Source organism: Malus sylvestris, chromosome 7 (assembly GCF_916048215.2).
Source record: "Malus sylvestris chromosome 7, drMalSylv7.2, whole genome shotgun sequence".
NCBI classification, from domain to species: domain Eukaryota; kingdom Viridiplantae; phylum Streptophyta; class Magnoliopsida; order Rosales; family Rosaceae; genus Malus; species Malus sylvestris.
The window spans coordinates 17,627,906-17,650,163 of record NC_062266.1 but is presented as its reverse complement, the minus strand read 5'-3'; the positions used below and the strand labels follow the sequence as shown (position 1 = coordinate 17,650,163).

At 36.3% G+C, this 22,258-nt stretch overlaps 3 long non-coding RNA genes across 4 annotated transcripts; 1 reads left to right on the top strand and 2 right to left on the bottom strand.

Moving 5' to 3' along the window:
* Positions 1 to 6,018: 6,018 nt before the first annotated feature.
* Positions 6,019 to 9,722, bottom strand: LOC126627714 (uncharacterized). 2 transcript variants are annotated; one of them, XR_007625115.1, is made up of 3 exons: positions 9,344 to 9,722; positions 8,539 to 8,601; positions 6,019 to 7,107 (listed from the first exon to the last, which is right to left on the bottom strand). It is a non-coding gene; the product is annotated as an uncharacterized LOC126627714 (long non-coding RNA). The 2 variants fall into 2 exon arrangements; XR_007625116.1 differs by lacking the exon at positions 9,344 to 9,722 and adding an exon at positions 9,149 to 9,207.
* A 3,502-nt stretch (positions 9,723 to 13,224) lies between these two features.
* LOC126627713 (uncharacterized) lies at positions 13,225 to 15,582 on the top strand. Its single transcript, XR_007625114.1, has 4 exons — positions 13,225 to 13,857; positions 13,959 to 14,027; positions 14,649 to 14,708; positions 15,385 to 15,582. It is a non-coding gene; the product is annotated as an uncharacterized LOC126627713 (long non-coding RNA).
* A 68-nt stretch (positions 15,583 to 15,650) lies between these two features.
* LOC126627715 (uncharacterized) lies at positions 15,651 to 17,468 on the bottom strand. Its single transcript, XR_007625117.1, has 3 exons — positions 17,002 to 17,468; positions 16,825 to 16,908; positions 15,651 to 16,235 (listed from the first exon to the last, which is right to left on the bottom strand). It is a non-coding gene; the product is annotated as an uncharacterized LOC126627715 (long non-coding RNA).
* Positions 17,469 to 22,258: the final 4,790 nt, after the last annotated feature.

Below are 22,258 nucleotides of genomic sequence, written 5' to 3'. Positions count from 1 at the left end.
TTGTTGGTTTTTGGTACATGCAATTGGGTTTTGTTGGCATGCTGGAGTGGCATAGAAAAAAATGAATCAATTCTAATTGGGTTTAAGTATTTGAAGAAATTGGATTTTCTTAAGAGAAGAGTAAACTTGAAATTTGTTTGGATTTATTATTATTGAACAAATGTCCATTACAGCATGTTTATGGACTTACGAAACAACATGAGAACTGAATGGAAAATGGAATGAAATGAACAAACTACGCCCTAGGGAAAGAATAGTCATGTTGTTCTTTTTGGGTAACATGTTCAATTCTAACAAGCATGAATAAATGTCATAGACTCATAAGAAATCTGTTCAAATGCTTAAGTGGTGTGTGTAGAAAATCTCTTACAAACGACGAACTACGAATGGTTTGATCCATTCGTAGGGTACCTAGGCAGTCTAACGAGACAGTTAGATGCAGCCACATATAAATATAAATAATAATAATAATAACCCAAATTAAATATTGTGTTGGTTTTCTTTAACGAAAGAAATTTGTTGTGGTTAATAAAATAATTGAGATCATTCTTTTCTTGAAAGTTGGCTAAGAAAAATAATTTGGACCTATCTTAATAATTAGCTTCCGAATTATGATTTTTGGGTCGTTACATTTATCTTCTGAAGGGTTATTATACAAAATTATCCTTAAGATTTGCATGATCAATATAAATGGTCCCTGAGATTTAAAATCAATAGAAATGGTCCCTGAGATTGTTCACCATCCATGATTTTGGTCATTCCATTAAAAACTCTTTGGGCAATTTTCAAAACTTTGTAGCTCAATCGTTTCTCAACCAAATTCGACCCATAATATATCAAAATGAAGATAGGAAAGTGTAGAATAATATTATACCTATTTGGAAGCCAATAGTTGCCTGAGATGGCCGAAAATAGTTTGAAATGTGACTGATTCGCGAAAACTCGCCGGAAATTGGGTAAACTTTAAATGTTCATAACTTCTTCAATACTCAACCAAATCGAGTGATTCAAAAACGAAAATCATACTTCTTGACGAGATGAAGAGAATGATACATTTTTAGAAGGCTAACTCGCCGTGGTTTGGTTGAACAACGGCTCGAAAGTGGCTAACCATTTTCAAGTTAGCCACTTTTGAGCAGTTTGCCAGCCAAACCACGGTGATTTAGCAGTAAAAAAAAAATACCATTCTCTTCGTCTCGTTGAGAAGTATGATTTTCATTTTTGAATCACTCGATTTGATTCAGTATTGAAGAAGTTATGAACGTTTAAAGTTTACCCAGTTTCTAGCGAGTTCTTCAGTTTTCCCGTGAACTAGTCATATTTCAGTCTATTTTCCGACCATCTTCGGCAATCATTAGGCTTTCAAATAGGTATAGTATTGTTCTACAGTTTCATATCTTTATTTTGATATATTATGGATCGAATTTAGTTAAGAATCAACTGAGTTAAGAAGCTTTGAAAATTGCCCAAAGAGTTTTTAATCACTCATATTTTGGGAAGAAATGCAATGTAACCTTCCTCTTGGCGCAACATGTACGCATGGGCTCTGATTTTTCCAATGGCCCAAGAGTATGCCGACCCATTTTCTTGTTCTTGTGAACTAGGTAAAACCCAAAGTTCAACAACACCTAAAAAGGCCATAATGGTAACAAAGTAGAGCCCAATGGTCCGAACTAGACAAGTAAGGGGGCATAACCAAACCCAGAAGCCTTAGCCCAACAAGAGGCATAGCTGGACTAGACATAACCTAATGGCAACCCATCCAACACCCTCGTTGATAACTGTTATATTACTGAAAAATTGAGGTTTCACCATAAAACAAACTAGTAATATGAGAAATTGTCCAGGCATAGCTCTTGCGGGATTGAATTGGATTGTATAATTCTACCTTAAAGCTGGATAGGATTTTATCATTTCTTCTTTTAACATATCTTTAATATAGTGAGTTATTCAATCTTAAAAACCAAACCAGCAAATAGTTTAAGGAAAAAAATTATATTCCTTCTCATAGTTGGACAATTTTTATTAAATTGGAAAATTAGAGTGTCAAGGGTGAGTTAGATGTAACGATCCATCTTTAATTTGAGTGTAATTTTTCGTCACTAGGGTACATTGACCAAAATGCTCCTTTAGGGTGCACGTTGAGTTTTATTGATTTTAGTTTCATTATACGTGTAATGCACTAATCAGCATATTCTTGTAGTCCTCGTTGCTACGAATACTTTTGCAATTGTGGCCTAAATGGGCTTTCTTATAATTTGGATATGCTATTTTGAGATTAATTTATTAGGAATGGGGTTGCATAGTTATTGTTAATTTAAATTAACATCTAATTGAATAAAAGACTTGACGAATATAAAAGTGCAAACGGAACGAGAATTAGACTTGAAAGGCGAAACTTTTACAGGTTGTTAAATGCAAGGGTATTTATGTAAACTTAATCAATTTCAAGAGAATTGTATTAGTTATATGGGATCCACGAGGATATACTTATTTTCTTGTCCTGGTTCTCTTTTCTTCTCCAGCTCCTCCAGAAGGATCTTTCCTCCATTCCGCATTTTTTTGTTTTCACCCGATGACACGACGTTGAATCCCTCGTCAACTTCTCGACGATGTCACCACCGACCACCATCACCAACTCACCGCAACTCCCCAAGCACCATCTAACTCGTTGTGTAGCAGGATTTGTGGAAGAATTCTTCGATTCCAGCAAGGAGATGAGCATCGACGATTTTTTAGCTTCATTTTGATCTAAGATTCGTGAAAAAATGGCCGTGATTTGGAGCTCATCGAAGCTCGATATTTTCCGTCGGGTTATAGTAGAAACCAACGGACCCGTGACCTCGAGCCCGGTCGACCCAACCGGAAAACCCCGTTCAGATCCGGCAAACCAGATCCGACCTGATATGAACTTGAATCCAACTCGACCCTTTTCGTTTCCAGTTCGGAATATTCTGTTAGTTTTAAGAAAATATTGAGTTCGGCGACAGAATATTCCGTCGTCGCTGACGTTGACTTTGATTGTTGATTTTTTTTTATGAATTTTTAAGCCGGGACCCCTTCTAGGTATTTCGACTTGTTGATTCCAATTTCTTAGTCCATTTCTTCAAATTTGATCATTTGAACACAACTTGATGATTTACAGCCACTTGAATTTGTACTCAGCGGAAATCTGACCATTAGATCATTATGAAATTGTAATATGGTATTGTTGGCCTTAGAAACCTATAGATTGGAAATTCAATGTGCAGATGTTCCGAAATAAGAAGAATTAGAGTGCTTGACTTTAACATAGACCATTTTGACCGAGGGTTTACTTAGGGCCAACATGTTCTGAATAATTCTTGAATATTGACGTTAGCATCACTAGAGGCTCGATAGAGCCTAACGGTCAGAATATGCCCATTGTCTTTCTATTTTGTGGTTAAGTGAGATATTCATTTCAACTAAGTACGATATTTAAACGTTTAAGTAGTATATGTTGAAATTCTCGTATGAAGGATGATTTATGGTTCCTTGATCCCTTCATAGAGGATGTAGAGGAATCTAACATGAAAGTTAGCTGTTGCCATAAGATTAAATAAAACTAAATAATGTATCATGTCTCTGAGTTTGAGACATGATATTATTATGATTCGTAGGACACAGCATACACATGTGTGAGTATTTTCAATTTGTCCACATTGTGGACATGTCATTCTAGCTTGTCATTGCCTTGAGATTACTCGGCAATGACATGATTATATTTCCAGCTTCCACTAGCTACGGCTAGTGGATGATATTATATATATCAGCTTACACGTGTATTGGGGGTACTACATTTATACTCTCAGCTTGTCATTGCTTTGGGATTCCTCAGTAATGACATGATTACATAGTTATATTCTCAACTTGTACCACGTTCATGGTCATAAGACACAGCTTGCACATGTATGAGTATTTCCAGCTTGTCCACATCGTGGACATGTCATTTTAGCTTGTCATTGCCTCGAGATTTCTCGGCAATGACATGATTATATTTTCAGCTTCCACTAGCTACGGCTAGTGGATGATTATGTATATCAGCTTACGCGTGAATTGGGGTACCATTATTATATTTTCAGCCTGTCATTTTAGCTTGTCATTACCTTGAGATTACTCAATAATGACATGATTATATTATCCAGCTTCCAATAGCTATGACTAAAGGATGATATTGTGTGGCTCTCTTTTTTATACCCTAACATTTTTTTCATGCAGTTTTCCTCGGGAGGTTTTTACATAGGCCCACTAGTATTTCTTTTGTTGCTATTTTCTCCGTGATATTTGTCGGGCAACATATCTTTTGTAAGATGCAGGCAGCTTTTATTCTAGATATTCACGTTGTGTTTTGGAAATTCATATTTTGGTCGTTCCTTGTACTATCTTATACTGTTTTTTTAATAAAGCATTTATTATTCAACCAAAACATTTGTTTTGAAATAAGCACCTTGTTTTTTAATTTCTTCAATTAAACATTTGTTTCTTTTAAGAATTTGATTAAACATTTTTACTACAATTTTGGTAATTTTATTAGAAGTTTAATTTTTCACTTTACTTCTTTCTTTTTACTTTTTTGTTTACGCTTTTTTTTTTTCAAGAAATTATTTTCTACCCAACATTTTCACGTTACTTTTGATAAAATAAAATTCACGTCAATTATTTACTTTCCTTTCTTCATTTTTTTCCCTTTCTTTCTATTATGCTTCATTTAATATAAGGAAAACTAATAAAAAAGGCTTGAAAACTTTGAGTTTTAATGATAAGAGAAAAATAAAGGGTAAAGTGAATAGTACCAGGTTTGACTTTTTAGTGTAAAAATATGTTTTTTCGTTAAAGTGAACAGTACCGCAGGTTTTTTGTTAAAACTCTCTTTAATATATCCACCATTGATTCAAATTTCTTATTTTTATTATAATTTATTTTAATGAATTGAATAAAATGTTCAAAAATTCATTGTCACAGAAATAAACATAATAAAGGTACATTTAATTTTTGACAAAAAGGTACGTTTAATTATAATAGTATGTTTGGTTACCTATAACATAAGTACAATGGTACATTTGGTTTCTTTGTACATTTGAAATCTAAACGTACTAAAAGTTAGCCCATTTGTTTTCAAATGTACTATAAGTTTCAATTAATTTTCTTATGTGTCTATACATAAACTTTTAATTATTTCTTCTAATTTATTTTTCTTTTTGTTATTTCTTCTTCTTCTTCCCCTTCTAAATCCCATTCATGTATATTTTATTTTTAATTTTTATAAACAACTGATGTGATATAAACTAGCACTCAAACTTAAACCTTTTTTTTTTATAATTGTAGTATAGATAAGTAGAGATCGTTTTAGGCGGGGATTAGGAAGGACTGCTAGGATACTCAAATTAGACTCAATTACACTTAACTAGACTGTTATGACTCATGACTGACTCAAATTACTCAAAACTACACAAAACAAACAAATTGACTCAAAATTAACACTAAGGGTGACTTTGGATGAAATTTAAACTAAAAAGACTCAAAACAATGTGTATGGATGAATTCTAACTTATGTTGACTTAAAATACTAAAAGGAAACCAGTTTGGACAGATTATAACTAAAAGACACAAAATATAAAGGGGGGAGTGGTTTTTGACAAATTTAAAGTAAAAGCAAACATATTTAAAGACTCTAAACAATTTTGGACGAAATTGGGTGTTTTAATGGGTGAATGGCTAGCTAAAGGGTTCATCTCCATACATGATACATATACATACGAATCGATTTTTAGTTATTATTCATATCAACCATGAATGACAACACCCCAGATTAACCGTGGACATCACTAATTAACTCTCAGATTTTCCTAAGTTCATTGAATTGGACTCAGCGTCGCAACCAAATTATTCTTATCAAGTTCCCTATATGAACAACATGATAGAGATACATATCAAAGATCATTAAGTTCTGTGAAAATCATAAGCATTGACAATGTATTCGTAACTATGAACAGCATGATACTCCTGCCATGAATTTTACTTAACTAATCATGACCAGTGACCTCCACTACTTATAAATATAAGTTCATAACTATGAGGTGAAACTTCCTTATATTTTAGCATCAAATTCATGCATGCAAACTAAGCAGGCCTCCTTAATCAACATACAAGAATAAGTTCTGAATTAAATAGTTAAACAAATTGCATTCACGATTTATGAAATAATAACTGAACGTAATCAAATCATATGCAATATATGTTCATGGCTTTGAATTCGCCTCTAGCTAAAATGAGTTTAGCTCTTCATGTTCGCACTTAAACAAAGATAACTTAAATTAAACATTGAAAACAAAAGATAGAATACACTTAGGAACGTTCCAGCAATCCAAGCTTGAATAACAGGGCACGGCTCCAAGGGTCTCATTTCCTTTCTCCTTGCAAGGCTACGGCACTAGAGAGATTTTTGTGTATGATGGATGTGCGGTGCGAATTGTGGTGAGAGATGGATCATTTATGATTGCTGCAGCACAATGTATTTATAGGGAGAAAGGAAGGCACGACAAAGGGTTGAGAAGGATGGAAATCAGGACTCCAAATCAACAAGGAAAAAGGACATTTCTCATTCAGATTCCAGGGAGGAAAAGGAATGGTCCTTACGGTAGGAAACATAGCTTCTATAAGGGGTGGATGTGGCACCCTTTTAGGAATAGGGAAAAGACCTTCTAGAAAGGCTAGGTGCGGCATGATTTTAGGGAAAGGGCTTGGCTTCTAGAAACTTGATTTGTAGGTATCCTAATGTCATTTAGATGTCCTCCTTGCAGCTGGAAATCAGGTAGGATAAGATTAGAATAAGATAAGATAAGATAAAGTTAGTTTGGATAATGTTGGATAAGATAAGGTTGGTTAAGATAATGTTCCCTCTTTTTACCTGATTCCTTATCCTCCAAGTCTTGATTTCATTCTTCCATATTTGTAGCACATTCCTAGCCTCTTTAAACTTTAAAAATGTCCATCCATTATGCTCCATTTATATGCTATCCATTCTTAGCCCAAAACTGCTCTAAAATGTTCCACATTGCATTTTCTTGCCAACTTTGTCATTTGAACCTGAAAACACACAAAAATAGCTTAAAACACTCTGATAAGGAGAAATTAGCTATGTAAATGCAAGAAAACAAGCTAACTAAGTCGCATAAATATGCTCCTATCAACAACTTATATCATATATTAATTGTATTTGTCTGCCTATATGACAAACTTTTTTGATAATCAACTTGTATCACAAATTAATATGTCTTGCTTGTAGGTATGTTAAGTTTTTGTACCTTTAAGTTAAGTTTTATATCTCAATTACAGGTATATTATCCATACATATTTGTTTCGTGAGTAAGGTTGTACATTATGCAGGTGGATTTATGTTAGCAAATTAATTGTTTTGTTAGAAGATATCAAGCAAATACTGACACTCCCTGATCCGGAAAATCCACCTAGACTTCAAATCGAGCTGTGCTGGTCGACACCAGGAGGGTGACGAAGCCATAAAGTGTAGTGATGTGGAAAATGTGAATAAATTTAAACCTAAAAGTACCTAAATACAAGAGTGCTTGTGAGCGGGAATGAACATATTTCACACATGATGTTAGAGCATAAGTAAAGTACAATAGAGTAAATTTAAGAATTATACTATCGAAGGTAACCTCCTATACTAGGATTTGCCAAGAATCATCGTCGATACGAAAGCACAGCTACTAAAACCTAGAGGGGTGAAAAAACAAGGGTGAGTGGGCTTAAAAAATAAAGCTTTGTAAAAATCTTTTCGAAAACATAATAACTCATCGTCGTAAAACAAGTATAGTTTTCGAAATGTACATACTATGCATAATTTGAAAATATTTACCGTAACCTACAATATCACAAGAATGCCATACGTCACAATATTACGTAAATAAACGCATAATAACCGATATCACATAATCTCGCATAAACAAACATATATCGCGTGCTCATCGACATATGCTGACACATGAGTTCATGCAAAGATATTTTGACAGGAACATGACTGAGTGTAATAATGATCTATGCTATAGTACAACAATCACGTGAACATTGGCGCTATGTGCATTGCATACGAGTCCTAACTGCTTATAGCAATCTAAAACAGAGTTGTTACCTACAATGGATCCAAAGTGAGCGTACGGTGCGAAGTGAACATACACGTGAAAGACTGGCCCTGACCCGAGCGAGTACTAACACTGGTGTAGCAACGATGAGTAGATAACGTAAACAAAATCATATAGCGGTAAATCAATAATTTATGTCGAGATAATACTATTCACTATCGTAAATATACATAAGGCATCCCGTAATAATATGCATAGGTGTGCATCTCGTAGGTTTCAGGATAATTCTATAAATTTCGTCATTTTGCTAATTCTTATAAACATTAGTCTAATCTAGGCATATGTAGGAAATTCTTTTTCAAATGTATAAATGGAAACTAAATAAATATATAATATTTAAAAGTAAAGACCCACTCACAGATATTTGCGAGATCGCAGCCACTCGCATTAGAAAAGTCGAAGTCTATGATAGCAATCACACCTAAGCATAATATTAGGTACCATCAGTAAAACTCAACTAAAACGATTAAATTTAGAAAAATGGAGTAGATTTGGAATTAAGGCATTAGAATACGTTAAGAAAGGTCCTGGGCAAATTTTGTAAAACGATAACGAAAAGTCAACAGCCAACCCAAAAAGTTAATCGAGCCGCCCCGATGGTCAACTACATTAAAACTTTAGAATTTCACGAAATAAATGTCAAAACGAACTCGGAGCGTCGAAATTAGCCTAGGAAGGTTTCCGAGAAAATTCTGAAAAAGTCAACGCAACGAATATTCTAAATCGTGGGCCGGGCTGGATCCCAATTTAGGGTTTATAGGCCAAGGGTTTGGGCCGACCCATGGATCTGGTTTTGGGCCCCTTTTTCTCTTTTTTTTTTTTGGTCAACCAGTTGCCATTGCAACCGCCGAAGACTGCAAAAGAGAAGGCCATGATAAATCTCGACTCCGATCAACCACAAAACTTAACTAAACCTAGCCATGTAATATACCAAACCAAAGATCGAAGAACAAGGAATTGGAATATACCCTTATTGGGTCTTGGTGTGGTCGGAAAATGGCCAAAAAAGTCTGCAACAACCCCCGAGTTTGCCAGAAATCTAAGGAAAAGTTCCTTGTGCCATTTTTATATCATAACGTCGCTAAAACATCTCAAAATTTTCCAAATCATGCACCAAAACAAGATTTAAGAAGTTTTTTTTTTAGGGGGGTTTTGAGGCTTACCTTCGCTGGGAATGGCGAGAACTTGCCAGAGTTTGAGAGGTTAAGTGGTGGTGGTGCTGCCTCTATGCTTACAAAGTGAAGGAGAAATAGAAGGTTGCTAAAGGAGCATCATGGTTGCTGGTGACTTGCTGCAAGGCCTGCAGCAAGTGGGTGATTCAGCTGGGCTCGCCGGAGATGGCAAATGGCGATGGTTCGCCGGTTCTGTGTTACATAAGTGAGAGAGAAAGAGATAGGTAATAAGAGGTTGAGTGAGAGAGAGAAAGAAACGGGATGAGATAAAATGAGAGTTAAGGTGGTGGTCTGTAGAGTGGTTTGCCAGAGAAGAGTGTGTGGTCCTCGGCTTTTTAGCCTATCTGTTTACAGAAACGAAGAAGATAATGAGAGAAAGTTTTTTTTTTTTTTTAACTAAAACTAGAGGGAGGAAATGAGGTGGCAGTAAGAGAGTGGTCTAAGAATGTGTTGGAAAAGAAACCATGGACAATGGAGATGAGTGATATGTGGGCCTCACGTGGCTCACAAAGCAAAACACAAAATATCTTTCGAATATGAAAATTACTATTTTGCCCTCAGTATTCGGTGTTTCATAAAATCTTCATTTTAACTCCAAATTCAACTTCACTTGCGCCTATGCGTTTATACCGTCGAGTACCTTGAGAATACGGTAAAATAGTAGCTCATGCACATCACGAAAAGACAATCAACAAAAGTCAACAATCTTGCCTCTAAGGGCATTTTGTCAATTCACTTTTTTAAAATTAAAATTAGGGATGGGTTTCTACATTATACTCACCTTAAAAAAAATTTGTCCCTGAAATTTGATATCATTTGTTATACATAAACTATTTAATTATAGGAAGAATATATATATATATATATATCAGCTATATATCAACTAGAGCGGTTGCATTGCAATGATTCCTTTTTCATGTCTCCAAACTAAAACTTTCCTTCTCCTTCAGTATAATACTAAAATATAAATTCTTATAAAAACATAATGTTAAAATTATAACCATGCGAACGATTTCTTGATGATTCATAAATAACGTCATATCAAAACTTGTGAATTCTAATTGAAACGAAATAGGACAAGCTAAGAGTGTTCAAGGGTAGATATGTCTTTTGCTACAGTAAACATTAATTACGTTTGCACGACCGGGGTAATACATGATAGTGTAATTGTAGACGTTGATTTGGTTTTTTCATTGCTGTAATTCGAGCCTTAGCTCATTTCGAGTGAAAAGGTTTTTGGAAAGTTTGTGTGGTTGGTAAGATTTTGACACGTTTATTTTCAAGTAAAGAAGGTAACCTTTGACTCTAGTCATAAGTAAGATGGTTCATTTCGTACGGTCCCAATTGTTGGAACAAAAAGAGATACTCTATCATGTTGCATCAGTACTCAAACAATACATCCAGAGACACATCACTGTGGATTTTTGAAATTATCGATGTCATCGAAATATATAAGAATAAAGCTCGAGAAGAGACAACACTTCGTTTCTCAAAAATTTTATTCATAATCAACATCACAACTAAACTAACTTTCCTCGATCAACAAGTGAGGAAAACGCCATCACTGAAAAATTGCAAATAAATCGCTAATCAAAATCGACAAAACCAAGGATATCTATCTCATAATTCATAACACTTTGTGAGGATTTCAACTTTCTTATGCTACAACCTTTTAGGGAAAGAAAAGAATATTGTCTATTGAGATTACGTCTCCCAATAAAAGTACCAATCTAAACAAATTTAACATTTGATGAATTTGGTATAAAGCTAACTGTCGGTATTTGGAGAACTTGATCTCGATGTTGGAGCAGGTAAGAAAGTCATCGGTAAGATTACTACAAATCCGTTAGGCTACGGAAGAAAACTCGGGCTCTAAAAGTTGGTCGGAGAGACCATCAACTTGAAGTAGGGGTTAATGGTTTTTAATCATCACTCAACTAAGTTGCTAAAATCTAGGTACGATCTTAAGGTTCAATCTTCTGCCCCGCAGATAGGTTGGAGGTTCCCAAGATAAAGTGTTGGGTTGAATGATTCCTAATCAAAAAGCTTTTACAACTAGGTTTCTCAAAATTGAAGGAGTCGTTCGATATAATGCAATGAGAATTTGTGTAGTACAAGAAAGTGGATCTATGGTGTATTCTACTTCCCGCCTCAATGGTATCCTAGGTAAAATTTTAGGAAACGATGCCAAAGATATTCGTCATCGAAACTTACCATACAACTTCCTTTCTCTATGTCGCGTAATAATAAGTCTTCATAGCTTTCTCGATACTTAAATTGTTCTTACAACAGGAAAATAAATTGTGCTTCGATTTTAATGTTTACCTATGGAAGTGGTCATAAGGGTGATTGGTCGAAAATGTTTTGGTTATCTAGATGGGTGGTAAGGTTAAAACAACTATGAGTTTACTGTTCCACTATAATGATTGCTTCTAAGTTTCCACGACTTAATTTCTTCGACTCATGTAATCACTGTTAATCAGTCTATCAATTATGCCGCTAATTAGCGCATTTATGATATTTTGATATTGTTCTTTATCATGAAACTGTGGACTGGCATTCTAGTACAAAGGTATCACTCCCAGATACTAGTATATGTGTCTGGTATCAGAAATCATACCACCTGAATACCAGTTGACAGTTTCTGGATATCGGACAGTATTGTCAATTAGTAGCGTCATCATAGACTAATTACATGTTAGAGCTTGCTCGGGTGGAAGGTTTCAGATGATTGGTAAAGAATTAGTCCTATGAGGTGGTTTCATTGATTTTAGGGAAATCGATTACTGTTTTTTGGATTTCTACTAAACGTAGGCATAACAACTTATACTCCCAAACTATACTCATCGTAATACAGGTACAACATTGAAAGAAATTCTGGGAATTTATATTGGTTGAAATGTCCTAAGGTCGGAAAAATGAATTTGTTAATAACCTACCTTAGAATGGAGTTAAATGGAAATCGATCTTCCACCCGAAGATCCAGAATTATACTAGTACATTTGAAGGATTAATACCATCGGGGACCAAAAGTGATTGTCCCCCAAATGTTCTTCCGTCGAGTTCTACCACTATACCACCACATCATCACTCCAGACATTTCGAAATTTTCGACGAAAAGTAAAACTTTGTAGGAATTCTAATAGGTGGTATACTAACATGTACTGCCAAAGAATCGAAACTAATTGTGGTTTCCTATCTCAAAAGGTTTATTAATGATGGCTAGAGAATAATGATGGGATTAATTGGTAATTCTTTGATGATACACAACTATCGATACATTAGTCTAGGTTCAGGGACAACAATTCGTTCCAAATTGAGATTTTTCTTGACAGTGAGGTTCTTTGTTTAAAATATAGAGGCGGTTGCCAAAATGTTCTTCTAGAAGGTCGATAAGTCATCTAAGTAACCCATAACTTAGAAAAAGCTAATACATTTTTCATGCTTGACGAGGTGGCAAGATTCGAAAATTAAGCTCAAGAACCGAGAATGCTTACATCACACGTGTGATGAACGCAATACTACCCAAACTAGGTTCTAATACCAAATTGACACACTTCGATCCGGAAAGTCCACCTGAACTCCGAATCAAGCTGTGCTGGCCAACACCAAGAGGGTGATGAAGCCATAAAATATAGTGATGTGGAAAATGTGAATAAAGTTAAAACCGAAAACTGCCTAAATACAATAGTACACTTGTGAGCGAGAATGAACCCATTTCACACGTGATGTCAGAGTATAAGTAAAGTACAGTAGAGTAGATTTAAGAAATATACCATCAAAGGTAACATCCTATACCAAGATTTTTCAAGAATCATCGTCGATACGAAAGCTCAGCTACTAAAACCTGGAGGGGCGAAAAATGAGGGTGAGTGGGCCTAAAAAAATAAAACTTTGTAAAAATATTTTTGAAAACATAATAACCCATTGCTGTAAAACAAGTATAGTTTCCAAAATATACATACTACGTATAGTCTGAAAATACTTACCGTAACGTGCAATATCACAAGAATGCCATACGTTGCAATATTATGTAAATAAACGCATAACGACCGATATCACATAATCTCGCATAAACAAACATATCATATCGAGTGCTCATCGACATATGATGACACACAAGTTCATGTAGAGATATTCTGACATGAACAGTGTAACACCTCACCCCCATTTTATTTAAAAATGATTTTTAATTCTTAATTGGTGTGCCCAAGGGGCCCACCTTCTGTTTTTGTGTCCCCCATTCCCGTCACTCTTCCTTCTCTCTCTGTCCCTCCCCCGTGAACTCCCTTCTTTCTTCTTCTTCTTTTCTTCCTTCTTCTGTCTGTCTCTCGGCTCTCTCTCTTCCCCTGGACTCACTAGGACCGAGTCACCATCGAAGAGAGGCTCGCAACGAACCCCGGACCCTGCCCTGCGAGTTCGACGACACGGAGTAAGCTCCGGCAAGCACCGCCCCTTTCGAGGCCATTTCCGGCCAAACCACGACGATTTGGCCGGCGTGCAAGGTATCAATCTCTTCGTCTCGTCGAGTAGTACAACTTTCCTTTTTGTTTCACTCAATTTCGTTGAGTATTGGAAAAGTTATACTCATTTGAATCTTACCCAGTTTCCGGCGAGTCCGACGGCTTTCGAGGTATTTTCCGGCCAAACCACGGCGATTTAGACGTCGTGTGAGGTACCATTCTCTTCGTCTCTTCAAGGGCTATAACTTTCGTTTTTGTCTCGCTTGATTTCGTTGAGTATTGTTAAAGTTATGGCCGTTTAAAGTGGGATGGTTTTCCGGCCGAATTTCCGGCCTTCTCTCCCATTGGATCCGGCGACCCACCAAAACCCAAGGCTTTGGGCCTTCCCTGCCTAGCCCAGCCCGTTTTTATTCTATTTAATTATTTATTTTCAGCAGCCCAAAGGGCCTTGGGCCGATTTTGAGTGAAAGGGCTTAAAGCCCGGTCCTTGTGTGAGGCCTTAAGGCCTTTGTGGTTTGTGTGTGTGTGTGTTTAAGTGCATGCGTACGTGTGTGTATATGCATGCTTGCATGCATGTGCATGCCGTGCATGTGTGTGTTTGTGTGGTGCGTGTGTGTGTTTGGGCTTAGGCCCAAACCACCCATTTTCACCCTAAACCCTTTATAACCCAAATCCTTTAAAACCCTAAATCCATCCAATTCCAAATTCCCTATTTTATTTAATTCAAACCCTTCTTAGGGTAATTCGACGTTCTGGATCCGTTTCCAATGTCCGTTTTCCCAAATTCAATTTCTATTATATAGTTTTATTTATTGTACCATTTATGTGCTTAGGGGCAATTATTGTGACGTTTCCGTCTTCGCTAGTGGCGCAGCTTTTGGCAACTAAGTACTGTGAGTGGACCCCTTCTAAAATGCATGTTTTATAGTAGAAATGCATACATAAAAAGCATGATTTGATGATTACGTTTTATGAAACGTTTTGTGAGATAACATGCTTATTGAGGCTACTTTAAATTATTACTATTTTTCCTATAACCCGTGTTCTTATAGAATATCTGATGGATGACGATATAATATTTAGAACATATTTCGAACACCTCTTTATAGTATAAATGATGGATGACTTTATACTATGAAGTTGTTTTTCAATATATATGTTCAATGATTTTGTACTTACCTAGTGGTCCTTTCCGCTACGGGACGTAGGGATAGATTCCGGTCCGTCTCGGGCGACGGTTTGGTGTTGGCATAGGGCCTGGAGTGTGTTTCCTCTGTCTATTTAGCACAGGGACGGGGAGCCGGCATGGGGCCTGAAGTGTATTTTCCTCTGACTATCTGCTCAGAGACGGGGAGCCGGCATGGGGCCTGGGGGTTATCGGACAATTCACTAGTGATTATTATATATGAGTTATGATTTGAGACATTGCACGACATGCTAGGTTTCGGAAAACCTATGTTTATCATTATATATGTGTTTTCATAAAACTTGGGGGTTAGTACGTTGATAACTGTTTTGTTATATTTATATCAAATTGGTCCACTCATGTTTGTTTTGCGCCCCCTTCAGGATTTAGGATCGAGGCATACAATCCCGGCATCCAGGCACTTCCGCATCGGTATCTTCGAGTCCTCTCGGTGTAGGACCCACTTCTGTGTTCATTCAATTTTTATATTAACTCTTTTAATATTCTAGATTAGATGTGTGCTCTGAACACGTTCCTTAAATACATATTCTTTATTCTCTTATATTTATAAGTCTTATCTATCCCTTGTTGTCAGCATTTGCACTCAATAAATGGCTTTCGTCACCCTTCGGGTGTCGGCCAGCACGTGACCATCCTTTTGTCCCTAGGACATCGGGATCGGGGCGTGTGAGTGTAATAAATGATTTATGCTCTAGTACTACAATTACATGAAGACTGGCACTATACACATCACATCCGAGTCCTAATTGCCTATAGCAATCTAGGACAAGACTGGCACCTACAATGGATCCAAAGTGAGCGTACGATGCGATGTGAACATACATGTGAAAGATTGGTCCTGGCCCGGATGAGTACTAACACCGATGCAACAACGATCAACATATAACGTAAACAAAATCATATAGCGGTAAATCAATAATTTACATCGACATAATACTATTCATTACCGTAAATATAAATAAGGCATCCCGTAATAATATGCATACCTATGCATCCAGTAAGATTCAGGATAATTTTGTAAATTCCGTCTTTTTGCTAATTCTTATAAACTAATATTAGTCTAATCTAGGCATGCGTAGGAAATTCTCTTTCAAATGTATAAATAAAAACTAAATAAATATATAATATTTAAAAGCAAAGACCCACTAACACATACTTATGAGATCCCAGCCACTCAAACTAGGAAAGCCAGAGTCTCCGATAACAATCGCACCTAAGCATAATATTGGGTACCATCAGTAAAACTTAATCAAAATGATTAAATTTGGAAAAACGGAGTGCGGATTTGAAATCAGGGCGTCATACTATGCTACGAAAGGTTTTGGGCAAATTTTGTAAAAAGTCAACGAAAAGTTTACGGTCAACCCTAAAAGTCAACCAAGCCGCCCCGGCGGCCAACTACATTAAAACTTTGGAATTTCACTAAATGGATGTCAAAAACAGACTCAGGACATCAAAATTAGGTTAGGAGAGTTTCTAAGAATATTCTGAACAAGTCAACGCAAAAAATATTCTATAGAATATTTAAGGAAATATTCCAAATCCATTAGGATGTGGGCCGGGCCGCAGTTTAGGGTTTATGGGCCAAGGGTTTGGGCTGGCCCATGGATCCGATTTTGTGCCCTTTTTTCTCTTTTTCTTTTTTTTTTTTTTTAATTTTTGGTTGGTCGGTTACCATTGCAATTGCCGAAGATTACGAAAGAAAAGGCTGTGATAAATCCCAAATCAACCACGAAACTTAACTAAACCTAGCCATTTAATATCCCAAATAAAAAATTAGAGAACAAGGAATCGGAATATACCCTCACTGGGTCTTGCTGGCCGAAAAAGTCTGCAACAACCCGAGAGTTCGCCGGCAATTTTGGGAAAAGTCCCACGTGCCATTTCTGCATCATAACTTCGCTAAAACATCTCAAAATTTCCCTAATCACACACTAAAACAAGATTTAAGAAGTTTTTGGGGGGTTTTTAAGGCTCACCTTCGCCGAGAATGGCGAAAACTTGCCGGAGTTCGAGAGGTTATGTGGTGGTGGTGCTGTCTCTATGCTTACAGAGTGAATGAGAGATATAGGGCTGCTAAAGGAGCATCATGGCTGCTGGTGACTTGTTAAGAGGCCTGCAGCAAGTGGGTGATTCAGCTGGGCTCCCCGATTCTGTGTTACATAAATGAGAGAGAAAAAGAGAGAGAGATAATGAGAGTTTGATTGAAAAGAGAGAGAGAAAGAGAGAGAGAGAGAGAGAGAGAGAGAGAGAGAGAGAGAAAGAAAGAAAGAAAGAAAGAAAGAAGCAGGATGAGAGAAAATTGGAGTTGAGGTGGTGGTCTGTAGGGTGGCTTGCCGGAAAAAGGTGTGTGGTTCTCGGCTTCTCAGCCTATCTGTTTACAGAGATGAAGAAGATAATGAGAGACAAAGTTTTTTTTTTTTTTAATAAAACTATAGAGAGGAAATGAGGTGGTAGTAAGAGAGTGGTCCAAGAGTGTGCTGGAATGGGACTCAGGGACAAGGGAAGGAGTGGTGTGTGGGCCCCACGTGGCTCACAAAGCAAGACACAAAATATCTTTCGAATATGAAAATTGCTATTTTGCCATCGGAATTTGGTGTTTCGTAAAATTTTTGTTTTAACTCTAAAGTCAACTCCACTTGCACCTATGTGTTCGTACCGTCGAGAATACGGTAAAATAATAGCTCGTACATGTCACGAAAAAACGGTCAACAAAAGTCAACAATCTCGCCTCTAGGGTCATTTTCGTCAAATCACTTTTTAAATTAATAAAATTGTAAAATTAGGAACGGGTTGCTACAAGTACAAAAAGCCAATTTTCAAATATTTAAAATTAAAAAAAAATGCAAATAAATAAATGCATGAAATTAGAAGATTTTAATTATCTCTAATATTTAAAAAAGTAAAATAGGTATAAAAAGTAAAATTACTATTAGCCTAATCGCATGTTGCTTTTTTGGATCCATATCTAAATGCCCCATAAAACAACAAGAACAGCTCTCCTAAGATCCTCATTTTGAAGTCATGTGAGGACTAAATGCATATTTATCACAACATTATATTAGTTTAGATCGAAAGGCATAAAATATTTGACAATTTAATAAAACAAAACCATCTTAAAACCCATGAACCATTAGAAAACTCATTTTCTTGTTTTACTTTATTAAGTTGTCAAATATTTTAAGTATTTCGATCACATGAATGCTCTCCTAAGGTCCTCTTTTTAAGGACCCGTGACGACCTCTATTTTAAGAGCCATAAGATCAATCAAGCGAAACAAAAACTAATGAATTTATATAATCCTTTTATAACTAAACGAAATCAGAACACACCAAAAATTAAAAATAGGTTTCACACTCAAATTTCTGATAGTTGCAGGTTGAAAGAGAGCAGCATGACTTCCAATTTCACAGGATCCTCGAAAAATTGAAATTCTCTTTGAAGTTATGAAAAGGTGCTTCTTTTGTGGTTGTATTGATTTCAATTTCTCCCAATTTTCCCTTACCTGCTGCGAAAAAAATAGTAGAATCATGTTCATGGTTTTCGTAGACTGGAAACTATAATTTTAATTGAACACTGATATGATCCGCGCAATTCTTCTTTTAATTGGGTTTCATAGTAACCCAAGAATGCTCTCCTAATTGAGCACCATTCTATTTTATATTCCCTTGTGGTGGTGGTTCAACCTTAACCCCATTCTTTTTTTTTTTTTTTTTTTTACTTCACTTTTAATTGTAATTGCAAATTGCTTTACGATGGAAGAACAATCTTCCAGGGACCTCACCTGATACAAGTTGCAGATGTACGTAATCTTATAGTTGGCCAAGAATTTGGATCAATAATGGAAGCATATGATTTTTACAATCAGTATGTCACGCCTCGATCCCGACATTTGTCCAGGATCGATACGCGACTGTAGATTGTAGGGGGATGCTAGGAAATACAAAATGAAATACTTAACTAAAATTAACAATTTATAACAGGGAAGAAAATAAAAAAGAAATACAATGAAGGATATGGGTAACCTAACACTCCAAGCTCTAAACTCTAAATGCTGACCCAAAGCACCTCGTATAAACTAAAATCTGCACAATCGCCCCTACACCGTGGGAATGGTGCACAGGCAAACAACAACCCGAATAAGCCGTGAAGCTCGTGTGAGTGACAATAATTTGACGTATGTGATAATACTAAAAATGTATCCATCGATCACAATTTTTAACATCAAGCATAACATCATATTTTATGAAATCATAATCAAGCCACTGAAAATCCCAAATGAGTCACATAGACATCCATCGGCCAATCTAAAACAATTCACAAAGGTTCACAATCATAGTTTATACAATACAATGAAAAGTAGGGCTAAAGCGATACAGTTCGGTCGAAGCCTACATCTATGAAGTTGTCTAAACTAAATTAAATCCAAGGAACCAACGAAACAGATAATGCGATTTCGGACCATTCAAAGAAATCCAACAATATCAAGTTCCAGACCGCTTAACAGGACCAAAATATAAAGCGAGATTCCAGACCATTCAACAGAATCCAAACAGGAAACGACCACTCAAAGGAATCATAGAGTAAAAGGGATTTCAAACCACTCAACGAAATCCGAGTGGATACAATTCCAGACCATTCAACAAAATCGCGGAGTACAAAGAAACTCAAACCACTCAACAAAATCCAAAGCAGGATACGATTCCGAACCACTCAACGGAATTGCGGAGCACGAGGGATTTCAGACCACTCAACGAAATCTAGACGGAGTAAGAAACCGGACTACTCAACGGAACCCCAGTCGAACCCAGTTCTGGACCACTCAAAGGAACTGAGCATAGTACAAGAAACATAACAACAACTCGAAGAAACAAGGCACGAATCAAGTTACTCCATTTACAAAAGCTCAACGAAATGAAATAAAGGACAAGCACTAAATTTAGGATGGATTAACAAAGGGAGAAATGAAACAATATTGAAGCAACAAATCCCTATGACAATAGGTTAACAGTCCACTACTAGCCCTCGCATTTCACAAACAATTCAACAAGCACTTCACACATTTCACAAATATTTTCGATACACAAGTCAAATCACATTTAATAAAAATAGATCGATGACTAAATATAAAATCACACTTATAAAATCAAGTCATATCGACAAAGGATACTAAATACGAAATCAGGGTGATAACTATATCACATATATTAAAGTCAGTCACTTGGAGTCCGTGCTACGATTCCTAGTGTAATTATCTAGGCGTCCACGTACAATCGTCGCCTGAACAAATATCAAGTCACGTCTTAGGATTCTATCGATAAAACACATAATTCTAACTTGTACATGTCTTCTAGGAAATTCTGGATGGATTCGGAGCACGCTGAACAAAAGTCAACCATCGATCAAAGATCAACGGTAAGGCAACAACCTTAAGTAACTTGGTTTGCAAGATCCGTACATCAGATTTGATATCCGTACATTGGATTTGAAATCCGTAACTTCCTAAGGTCCTCTTTACACTTCTAGAATAACATATTAAAATTTCATGTCGATCCAACGGTTGGGTCTCCAACAATCGCATATTCAAATGGCGGTCAACTACGAAACTACGTTAAACCATCAGAATTTCACTAAATGGATGTCAAAAATGGATTCAGGACGTAAAAAAATCCTAAGAAAGGTCCCGAGCCAAAAGAAAAAAAATCAACTAAAGTCAACATTGACGGTTAACGAGTTAACGGTCAACTGGCTGACTCAACCGAGCCAAGCCAGTAGAGCTGAGTTGAGCCGACCCATAATTCGCTCGTTTCTGGAAAGCTCTCACCGGATTCTGGAACTTTTGGCCAGATTTGTGGCAATCTTTGAATCGCTATAACTCACTCGTTTCTCAACCAAATTTGACCCATAATATACCAAAACAAAGTTAGAGAAAAGTAGAACAAGATTATACCTATTTGGAAACCAAATGGTGGCTAGAGGTGGCTAGAAAATGGTCTGAAAGGTGACTGGTCCAAGATAAAAGATGGATTTTTTGCCGGAAAACTAGAAAAACTTTAAACGTCCATATCTTTTTCATTTTTCAACCAAAATCAATTATCTTTATATGGAATGTAGATAAAATTTGGCTGGAAATGGTCTGAATATCATAGGAAACTCTAGGCCAAAATGGAGGTTCTTGATTTGTTCAATCCCAAGGTAAAGTTGAGCAGGTTCCTGGAACGATGGTGAACACAATGAGGATGTTTGCAAGGTCCAATTTACTAGAAGATGATTTGTGTTCGTTTGGTTTTCACAGGAGAAAGAGAGTTCGAAAGTGAGGTGATAGAGAAGATTTCGAGAGAGAAAATGGGGATAAAGTTCTAAAAGATTAGGGACTTATCCATAGGTCCCACGTGGCACATTCCCATTGGCCCAAAAAGAAACATGTGTTCCAAATGGCAAATTACCAAAACACCCTCGTCGTTCCAATCTTCATGAAATCTTCGTTATAATTTCGAATCACATTCTGTTTGTACTCACGTGTTCGTATCGACAAGAACTATTCAAATATGTAAAGAGAAGTGGAAAAATATGTAGCGATCAAATACTACCTTATAGATTTCTTTTTAGTCCATTAGAGGCATTTTCATCTTTTTACTTATCGTAAAAGTTATACACCGTAAATATAAATGCATCGAAGCCACATATGAAATACGAAATACATCATTCTAAACAGTAAAATCTGGGGGCAGGATTTCAAGCAAGAAGAAAAAATGAATGAATGAAATGACTTGGAAACAATTTGTTTGTTCAAAGGAAGGTGAACTGGATGAGACTTATCAGAAAATAAAGAAGAATACACCAACCAAGGAAGAAATGAATCTTAAATCAACACATAACAAGTTGGGGATGAAGTGGTCTATTTGTAACTTTGAAAGTGTCATAATCATGTACTTCAACACCTACAAAAATACACCTACTGCTTTTTGAAAAGTTTCGAAAGTAAAGAAGCTTTACATAGAAAAACTAAGTAGTGCAAATGAACCTACAAGTCAACAATTCAAAATTATGGAAAATGAGGCAAGTGGAATTGCAAATGTTGGATGTATTGACAAAGATTTGAGAAACGTTGAAAGAGATTTGTAGAAATCAAGGGACATGATGCTGACATGCTGCTTGAATATTTTGATTCAGAAAAGGAAAAGAACCCATCTTTTTATTTTGAAGTTAATAAAGATGAGGAAAATAGGTTGAGCC